The sequence below is a fragment of the Lichenostomus cassidix genome, chromosome 27 (genome assembly GCF_008360975.1).
Source record: "Lichenostomus cassidix isolate B80296 chromosome 27, HeHo_3.0, whole genome shotgun sequence".
NCBI lineage: Eukaryota > Metazoa > Chordata > Aves > Passeriformes > Meliphagidae > Lichenostomus > Lichenostomus cassidix.
Window position 1 is genome coordinate 4,007,867 of NC_139507.1, and position 10,786 is coordinate 4,018,652.

The 10,786-nt window shown below is 58.4% G+C and overlaps 1 non-coding gene across 1 annotated transcript; it reads right to left on the minus strand.

The window, feature by feature from the left end:
• On the minus strand, positions 1 to 74 carry TRNAN-GUU (transfer RNA asparagine (anticodon GUU)). Its single transcript has one exon. It is a non-coding gene; the product is annotated as a tRNA-Asn (tRNA).
• Between the last annotated feature and the right edge of the window lie 10,712 nt (positions 75 to 10,786).

Genomic DNA, 10,786 nt, shown 5'->3' on the forward strand with positions numbered 1-10,786 from the left:
CGTCCCTGGGTGGGCTCGAACCACCAACCTTTCGGTTAACAGCCGAACGCGCTAACCGATTGCGCCACAGAGACCGCGCTGGCAACGCCCCGCGCCGGCGGGACTCAGCCGGGAGAGTGGAACGGGAGAGCGGGAGAGCGGGATATGGGATTTGGGATATGGGATATCGGGATAGTGGGAGAGCGGGATGTCGGGATATGGGATATCGGGATATGGGATAGAGGGATATCGGGATATCGGGATATGGGATATCGGGATAGAAGGATATGGGGATATCGGGATATGGGATAGAGAGATCTCGGGATCTCGGGATCTCGGGATATGGGATATCGGGATAGCGGGAGAGCGGGATAGAGGGATATGGGGATATGGAATAGAGGGATAGTGGGATAGCGGGATTCGGGATAGCGGGATATGGGATATCGGGATAGCGGGATATGGGGATATGGGGATAGGGGGATATGGGGATATGGGGATATCGGGATGGCAGGATATGGGGATATGGGGATATGGGATAGCGGGACAGCAGGATATGGGGATATGGGGATAGGGGGATATGGGGATATGGGGATATCGGGATGGCGGGATATGGGGATATGGGGATATGGGGATATGGGATAGCGGGACAGCAGGATATGGGGATATCGGGACAGCAGGATATTGGGACAGTGAGACAGTGGGATATCGGGATATCGGGACATGGGGATATCAGGATATGGGGATATGGGGATCGGGACAGTGGGACAGCGGGATATCGGGATATGGGGATATCGAGATATCAGGATATTGGGATATGGGGATATCGGGATATGGGGACAGCGGGATATCAGGAGAGCGGGATATGGGATACTGGGATATGGGGATATCAGGAGATGGGATAGCGGGATACTGGGATATGGGGATATCGGGATATCAGGATACGGGGATATCGGGACAGCAGGATATGGGGATATTGGGATATGGGGATAGCAGGATATTGGGATATGGGGATAGCGGGACAGTGGGACAGCGGGATATCGGGATATGGGGACAGCGAGATATCAGGACAGCGGGAATGGGATAGCGGGATATCGGGAATGGGATATCGGGACAGTGGGATATCGGGATGTTGGGAATGGGATATCAGGATACCGGGAATGGGATATGGGGATATGGGGATATGGGGATATGGGGATATCGGGATATGGGGATAGCGGGATATCGGGACATCAGGATATCGGGAACAGGATATCGGGAACAGGATAGTGGGAATGGGAAATCGGGACAGCGGGAACGAGATATCGGGATAGCGGGAATGGGATATCGGGATACGGGGATAGCTGGATATCGGGAATGGGATGTTGGGATAGGAGGAACTGGATATCGGGATATGGGGACATCAGGATGTTGGGATATCGGGATAGCGGGAATGGGATATGGGGACATCGGGAAGTGGCTCTGGGAACGGGATACTGGGAACGGGACACTGGCACCGGGACACCGGGAACGGGAACAGGACACCGGGACAGGCACCAGGACAGGCACCGGGACACCGGGCACGGGACACCGGGACACCGGGCAGGGACACCGGCAGGCAGCGGGCGGGACGGGCAGGGAACGCCCCGGCAATTCCCGGTTCGCTCAGCGCCGCTCGCTGCCCTTCCTGTCCCTCTTCCCCTTTTTATTTCCGTTCCACGTCTTCTTTTTAAATTTATTTTTTACTCTTCTTCCCTTTTCCTGCCTTTTTTTTCCTCCTTCCTTTATTCCCCCATTTCCTTTCCTTTTCTCCTTCTTGTTTCCTTTTCCATTTTACCTTTTCCCCTCTAATTTCCCTGTTTTTCTCCCCTCATTTCCCATCTTTCCCTTTCTCTAATTTCCCTTCATTTTTTCTTACCTTCCTTTCATTTTTTTTTCTTCCTTTCCCCCCGATTTTCCTGTTTCCCCTTTCTTTCCCTAATCTCCCTTTACTTTTCCTGGTTTTCTCCTCTTTCCTTTCCCCCCTTTCTTGTCCATTTATCCTTTTCTCTAATTTCCTACTATTTTCCTTCTTTCCCCCCCTTCCCCCTCCTTTTCCATTTTCCCTTTTCCCTAATTTACCTCAATTTCTATTTCTCCTTTTCTCTAATTTCCCATTATTTTTCTTCCCTTTCTTCCTTCCCTCCCTTTCCCCTCCTTTTCCATTTTTCATTTTCTCTAATTTTTGTCTATTTTCCTCCTTTCCCTCCTCCTTTTCCATTTCTCCTTTTCTCCAATTTCCCATTCCTTCCCTTTCTATCTTCCCTCCCTTTTCCCCTCTCATTTTCCCCTTTCCTTTCCTTTCCTTTCCTTTCCTTTCCTTTCCTTTCCTTTCCTTTCCTTTCCTTTCCTTTCCTTTCCTTTCCTTTCCTTTCCTTTCCTTTCCTTTCCTTTCCTTTCCTTTCCTTTCCTTTCTTTCCCCTATTTTTCCTCCCTTTTATTTTTTTCTCCTCCACCCCAATTTTCCATTTTCCCTTTCAATTCCATTTCCCCTTCCTTTTTCCCCTCTTCCCTCCCGATCTCCTCTCTTCCCTCCTCTCCTCCCGCCTTTCCCGAATCCCAAATTTTGGTGCTAAAATCACCCCCGGGGGGATTCCCGAGGGATTTTTTGGGGAGCATTTTGGGGCTAATCGGGCGGGTTTTGGGGCTCCGGGCGGGGAGCGAGGATGGGGTTCGGGGGGTCGCGGTGTCGCCTGGGGGCGTGGCGGGGAGGGCAGGGGGGTCACCCCAACCTCGGTCCCTCTCTCCCCTCCTCCGCAGCCCCCCAAAGGAATGAGGTCACGTGCGGCGGGCGGGGCCTGGCGGCGGCTGGAGGTGGCAAAAAAATAAAAAAAAAAAAAAATAAAAAAAAAAAAAAAGAAGAGGAAAAAAAAAAAAAAAAGGAGGAAGGAGGAAAAAAAAGAGGGAGGAAAAGAAAAAAAAAAAAGGAGAGGGAGAGAAGGGGATAAAAAAAAATTAAAAAAAAAAAAAAGGGCCGCGGCCGCAGCGCCGCGCCGAGCCGAGCCGAGCCGAGCCGAGCCGAGCCGAGCCGAGCCGAACCGAGCCGAGCGGCGGGAGCGGAGGGGCGGCCGCGGGGCCGCCGCTGCCGCCGCCAGCAGGTAGGGACGCGGCCCCGGTGTCCCCCCGGCCCGAGCCCCGCCGGTGTCCCCCCCCCGCCCCGCCGGCCCCGCGCAAAGATGGCCGATGGCCGCCGCCTCCCCCGCTTTGTGCCCCGCAACGGGACCCCCCAGCACAGAGACCCCGGGACCCCCCCGCACCGGGACCCCCCCAGCACCGAGACCCCCAACACCGGGACACCGGGACCCCCTAACACCGGGACCCCCCCGCATCGGGACCCCCCCCAGCACCGGGACCCCCCAGCACAGAGACCCCCACACCGGGACCCCCCCCAGCACCGGGACCCCCAGCACCGGGACCCCCAGCACCGGGACCCCCTAACACCAAAACCCCCCAGCACCGGGACCCCCCAGCACAGAGACCCCCCCTCACCGGGACCCCCAGCCCCGGGACCCCCGGCGGGCACGGGCGCGCTGACAGCCCGGGGGGGTCTCTCTGCCTCCCCCTCCCCGCGTTCGGCGCGGCAGGGTCGGTGCTGGGCGGCGGGGGGAGCGCGGCGGGACCCCCCCGGGGCGGGCGGAGTGACCGGGCCGCGCTGCCAGCCGCCCCGAGCACCGAGGGGACACCCCGGGGCCACCGGGCTGCCCCACCCCCGGGCCCGGCGGGGCTGCGTGTCCCCAAAACCGGCGGGAGCTGCCGCAGCCGGGCCAACCCCCGGCGGGACACGCGTGTCCGTGACCACCCCGTGTCCGTGATCACCCCGTGTCCATGTCCGTGATCACCGGGTGTCCGTGACCACCCCGTGTCCGTGTCCACTCTGTGTCCGTGATCACCCCGTGTCCGTGACCACCGGGTGTCCGTGACCACCCCGTGTCCGTGATCACCCCGTGTCCATGTCCGTGATCACCGGGTGTCCGTGACCACCCCGTGTCCGTGATCACCCCGTGTCCATGTCCGTGATCACCGGGTGTCCGTGACCACCCCGTGTCTGTGTCCACTCTGTGCCCATCCTGTGTCCGTGCCCCCCGCGTGTCCGTGCCCCACTCGTGTCCGTGATCACCCCGTGTCCATCCTGTGTCCGTGCCTCACTCGTGTCCGTGACCACCTCGTGTCCACGCTGTGTCCATCTGTGTCCATCCCGTGTCCGTGCCCCCCGCGTGTCCGTGTCCCCCGTGTCTGTGTCCATCCTGTGTCCATGACCACCCGGTGTCCGTGTCCATCCCTGTCCGTGTCCATCCCTGTCCGTGTCCCCGCGTGTCCGCGCCCACCCCGTGTCCCCCCGTGTCCGTGGCGCTGCCCGCCGCCTGTCACGCCCCGCGGACACATCCCGCTCTGCGCCTCCGTGTCACCCCGCGGCTGTGGTCACGCGTGTCCGGCAGGACTTCCTCTCCCGTCCCTCCGCGGCCCCTCGGCAGCCTCGTGTCCCCAGGGCTGTCCCGCCTTGTCCCCAGGGCTGTCCCGCCATGTCCCTAGGGCTGTCCCGCCGTGCCCCCGAGGCTGTCCCGCCGGGGGGCTGTCCCGCCTTGTCCCCGAGGCTGTCCCGCCGTGTCCCCGGGGCTGTCCCGCCTTGTCCCCAGGGCTGTCCCGCCGTGTCCCCAGGGCTGTCCCGCCGTGTCCCCGAGCCTGTCCCGCCTTGTCCCCGGGGCTGTCCCTCCTTGTCCCCGGGGCTGTCCCGCCGTGTCCCCGGGGCTGTCCCGCCGTGTCCCCGCCGCTCCGGGCCGAGCCGTGCCGGTTCTCCCGCGCTCGCCGCCGCCGCCGGGGGTCCCGCGGGGAGGGGGAGCCGCTCGGGGGTGACTTCCCGGTGACTTTCAAACGTCCTTCCCCACCCGCGGCGGCCCGGCGGGATTGATTTTGGGGACAGCGGGGGACACCGTGCCGCGCCGCCACCCACCCACGGGGACAAAGAGCCCGAAAGTCGCGGCCATGCCGGGCTGAGGAGCGGGCCGGGCCGGTCCCGGGGGTCGCGGGGGGTTCGGTTCCTCCCGGCACAGGAAATCGCGGCTGTTCCCTCCCGGTTTATCAGAACCGGTTTGCTCCGGTGGCTCATCCTCCCTCCTCCCGCCAGCGGCGAGCGCCGAAAGAGGCCAAATTCGCCCCAAAACGCAGCCGAGGAACTGCCCGGGCTTGTCCCGGGTGGGGGGACAGGGACAGGGGACGCCAGCCGTGGGGAGGGGGCTGGCAGTGCCATCGCTGTCACCTGGGGGATGGGGAGGGGTTGGGGACACCACGCTGGGGTGCGCAGGGGGCTGAGGGGGGTCTGGGAGGGGCTTTGGGGGTCCCCAAAGCCCCCCGGTGGCCCCAAGCCCCCCGGGTGTCCCCAAACCTCCGGGTGTCCCCAAGCCCCCCCGGTGTCCCCAAACCCCCCTGGTGCTCCTGAGCCCCTCAGCAAGGAGAGCTCAGCTTGGTCACTGCTCCTCCAACGGGGGTGTCCTCGAGGTCCCCATCCCTGTCCCTGCAGCGTCCTAGAGGTGTCCCCATCCCTGTGGTGTCCCCATCCCTTCGGCATCTCGGTCCCAGTCCCACTGGTGTCCCCATCCTTGTGGCATCTCCATCCCAGTGGTGTCCCAGTGCTGTCCCCATCCCTGTGGTGTCCCCATCCTTATGGCATCCCAGAGGTGTCCCCATCCCTTTGACACCTCCATCGCAGTCCCAATGATGTCCCATCCTTGCAGCATCTCCATCCCAGTGGTGTCCCAGTGGTGTCCCTGTGGTGTCCCTGTGGTGTCCCTGTGGTGTCCCTGTGGTGTCCCAGTGGTGTCCCAATGGTGTCCCTGTCCCTGCAACATCCCAGTGGTGTCCCCATCCCTGTGGCACTTCCATCCCGGTCCCAGTGATGTCCCATCCTTGCAGCATCTCCATCCCAGTGATGTCCCATCCCTGCAATGTCCCAGAGGTGTCACCATCCCTTTGGCACCTCCATCCCTGTGGCACTTTCATCCCGATCCCAGTGATGTCCCCATCCCTGCAGCGTCCCAGAGGTGTCACTGTCCCTTGGGCACCTCCATCCCTGTGGCACTTTCATCCTGCTCCCTGTGGTTCTCCTGTCCCTGTGGCATCTCTGTCCCTGTCCCCGTGGTGTCCCCATCCCTGGTGTGGGTGTGCCTGTGTGCATGTGCTGTACCCATGGGTGTCCCTGTGTGTCCCTGTGTGTCACACATATGTCCCTGTGTGTCCATGTGCGTCCCCGTGTGTCACATGTATGTCCCTGCAAATCCCTGTGTGTCCCCGTGTGTCACACGTATGTCCCTGTGTGTCACACGTGTGTCCTTGTGTGTCCATGCGTGTCCCTGTGTGTCACACATGTGTCCATGTGAGTCCCCATGTGTCACACGTGTGTCCCACATGTGTCCCTGCAAGTCCCTCTGTGTCCCTGCATGTCCCTGCGTGTCCATGTGTGTCCCCATGTGTCCCACGTGTGTCACACGTGTCCCCGCGGGTGCACTCGCTGTCCCAGCCCCGCCGCCATGCCCACATCGCCACCCCCCCAGGGTCCCCTGTCCCCTGTCCCGGGTGGCAGTGACAATATCCTGGCCGCTCTCCGAGTATCGCGGTTGCCATGGAAACAACAAAACCGCAGCGATTTTGGGTTCCCGTTGGAAACATGGAAGCGCCGGAGCAGCGGGAAGGTGACAATTCCCGAGTTGTCACCGCGCTGTCACCTGCCCAGCTGGCCTTGCTGGGTCACCCGGCCGGGGGGACATGGCCAACCCCAGGCTGGGGGTTTTCTGTCGGGGAAAAAATGGGATTTTGGCTGGAAATGCCTTTTCCGTGTGGAATAAATACACTTTGTGGCGTGCACAGCCACAGGTGGGGACTTGTCCCCTCCCAGAGCGTGTTGGGGACACACTTGGGGACACACTTGGGGACACACTTGGGGACACCCCGGGGTGATGCAGAGCTGGCTGGGCAGCACGGGGACATTTTTGGGTGCAGTTTGCCCCCTCCCAGAGCTGAGGGTGCCCCGTGGGTGACACCAGGGAGCACCAGGCACCCCCGCGGTGTCCCCCGAGGGGTGAGGTGACCCCCGCGGGTCCCCTCGGTGTGACACTGCCGGGTTTCCCCGCAGGGCTGACCCGATCTGTGCTCCAAGATGCACAGGACCACCCGGATAAAGATCACGGAGCTCAACCCCCACCTGATGTGCGCCCTGTGCGGAGGCTACTTCATCGACGCCACCACCATCGTGGAGTGCCTGCACTCCTGTGAGTGTCCCCTGTGTCCCCAGTGTCCCCGCGGCCACCCCAAAGCCACCTGCGCCAGGTGACACCGCCCCGCGGGGGGATGGATGGGGCTGGAATGGGCAGGGGTGCTGTCCCCAGGCTGGTCGGGGGTCCCGGGGGTGGCACAGGGGCTCTGTCCCCTTGTCCCCGTGTCCCCGTGTCCCCGTGTCCCTGTGTCCCCTTGTCCCCGTGTCCCCGTGTCCCCGTGTCCCCGTGTCCCCATGATGTCCCCTTGTCCCCGTGTCCCCGTGTCCCCGTGTCCCCTTGTCCCCGTGTCCCCTTGTCTCTGTGTCCCCTTGTCCCCGTGTCCCCTTGTCCCCTTGTCCCCGTGTCCCCGTGTCCCCTTGTCCTCTTGTCCCCTTGTCCCCTTGTCCCCATGTCCCCGTGTCCCCTTGTCCCCGTGTCCCCGTGTCCCCGTGTCCCCATATCCCCGTGTCCCCTGGCTCACGGCGTGTCCCTCTGTCCCCCCAGTCTGCAAGACCTGCATCGTTCGCTACCTGGAGACCAACAAGTACTGCCCGATGTGTGACGTGCAGGTGCACAAAACCAGACCCCTGCTCAGCATCCGGTGAGCCCGGCGGGCGCGGGGGGCTCGGGGGGGCTCAGGGAGTTTTGGGGTTTGGGGGCCTTAGGGGCCTCAGGGGGCTCGGGGGGCTAAGGGGGCTCAGGGAGTTTTGGGGTTTGGGGGACTCAGGGGTTCTCGGGGGTTTGGGGGGCTCAGGGGGTTTGGGGAATCAGGGGGTCTCGAGGGTCTCAGGGGTCTCCTCATGCCCTGTCCCTGCTCCAGGGGCAGCCCCAATCACCTGGAGTAGGGACACCCTGCAGCCTGGCAGCGTCCCCATCCTGGTCCCAGTGGTGTCCCCATCCCTGCAGCATCTCTGTCCCACCAATGTCCCCATTTCTGTGGTGTCTCCATCCCATGCCCGATGGTGTCCCCATCCTGGTCCCAGTGGTGTCCCTGACGCTGTGGTGTCTCCATCCCAATGGTGTCCCTGTCCCTGCAGCATCTTCGTCCCAGTCCCACAGGTGTCCCAGTGCTGTGTCCCCATGGCAGAAGGGATTGGAGGAGCTGTCCGGGTGGGAAGGGAGGAGGACAGTGGGAAATGTCACCATGGAGGGAACAGGACTTGGGGACATCCTTGTGGCAGCAGAAGGAGGAGGGCAGGTGTCCTGTGTCCATCTCTGCACATCCTGCACCGAATCCTTGGATCCATCCCTATATCCATGGATCCATCCATCCTTCCATCATCCATGGATCATCCATCCATCTCCATGGATCCATCTCCATCCATCCATCTCCATCCATCCATCTCCATCCATCATCCATCTCCATCTCCATCCATCATCCATCCATCCATCCATCCATCCATCTCCATCCATCCATCCATCCATCTCCATCATCCATCCATCCATTCATCCATCCATCCATCTCCATCCATCCATCCATCCATCCATCCATCCATCCATCTCCATCATCCATTCATCCATCCATCCATCCATCCATCTCCATCATCCATCCATCCATCCATCCATCCATCCATCCATCCATCCATCCATCCATCCCTGTCCTCCCCACCCCTCTGCTCCATCCCATGTCCCCCCTGTCCCCAGGGTGGCACTGCCAGCTGCCCACAGGTGACAAGACACCCATCAGTGTCCCCAGCAGGGACATCCCTGCCCAGCTGTACCGCTGGTTGCCATGGAAACCACAGCAGGCTCCATTCCCGGCGGTGTTCCATCCCGGGTTTTTTTTCCAGCCATTCCCGTGTCAATCCGTTTCTCTAGTAACACTTTTTCCACCTTTTTTTCCTTTTTTTCCCAAATTTTTTTTTTCCTGGCTCACTATGGAATATTTACACTCCCACGGCTGCTCCGGAATATCCGGCTGTGCCTGCCGAGGCGGAGCTGTGCTGGGGGCGTGGTGGTTCCTGAGCTCGGTGCTGGGGTGGGAAAAATATGGGAAAAAATGGGAAAAAATTGGGGAAAATACAGGGGAAAATTGGGAAAAATATGGGGGAAAATTGGGAAAAATATGGGAAGAAACTGGGAAAAATACAGGGGAAAACTGGGAAAAATTGGGAAAAAATTGGGGGAAAAACTGGGGAAAAATATGGGGAAAAACTGGGAAAAATACAGGGGAAAACTGGGGGAAAATTCGGAAAAATATGGGAAAAATACGGGGGAAAATACAGGGAATAACTGGGGAAAATTGGGAAAAATGTGGGGGAAAAACTGGGGAAAAATTGGGAAAAATTGGGAAAAATAGAGGAAAAAACTGGGGAAATTGGGGAAAACTGGGGGAAAATTCGGAAAAATATGGGAAAAAACTGGGAGAAAACAGGGAAAAATATGGGGAAAAAAACTGGGGGAAAAATGGGATAAACTGGGGAAAAAGTGGGAAAAATATGGGGGAAAACTGGGGGAACATTGGCAAAAATATGGGAAAAAACTGGGGAAAATGCAGGAAAAAACGGGGAAAATTCGGAAAAATACAGGGAAAAGTTGGGAAAAATATGGGGGAAAACTGGGGAAAAAATGGGAAAAATGGAAAAAAAACTGGGGAAAACCAGGGAAAAATATGGGAAAAAGTGGGGGGAAAATTGGGAAAATACAGGGAAAAGTTGGGAAAAACTGGGGAAAATACAGGGGAAAATTGGGGGAAAATTGGGAAAAATATGGGGAAAAACGGGAAAATATGGGGAAAAACTGGGGAAAATTGGGAAAAATATGGGGGAAAAAATGGGGAAAAAATGGGAAAAACCTGGGAAAAATATGGGGAAAAACTGGGGAAAAGTGGGAAAAATACAGGGAAAATTGGGAAAAATACAGGGAAAAACTGGGGAAAAATTGGGGAAAATATGGGAAAAATAGGGGGAAAACTGGGAAAAATATGGGAAAAACTGGGGAAAAACTGCAAAAATCACAGGGAAAAATTTGGAATTTTGGGGTTTCGGGAATTTGGGATTGGAATTTGGGGTTTTGAGGTGGGAATTTGAGGTTTTGGGATGGGAATTTGGGATTTTGGGATGAGAAATTGGGGTTTTGGGATGGGAATTTGGGGTTTTGGGTTTTTTTAAGGAATTTTCCAGAAGGGAACTGGAGGAAGCAGGATGGGGCTTTGGGATGGGAATTTGGGGCTTGGGGATGGAAATTGGGATTTTGGGATGGGGAATTGGGGTTTTGGGATGAGAAATTTGGGCTTTGGGATGGGAATTTGGGATTTTGGGATGAGGAATTTGGGATTTTGGAATGGGCAATTTGAACTTTTGGGGTTTTTTTAGGAATTTTCCAGAAGGGAGATGCAGGAAGCAGGATGGGGCTTTGAGATGGGAATTTGGGATTTTGGGATGGGGAATTGGGAATTTGGGATGAGAAATTGGGATTTTGAGATGGGCAATTGGAATTTTGGAATGGGGAATTGGGGTTTTGGTATTGGGAATTTGAGGTTTGGGGATGGGAATTTGGGGTTTTAGAATGTTAATTTGATCTTTTGGGGTTTTGGGATGGGAATTTTC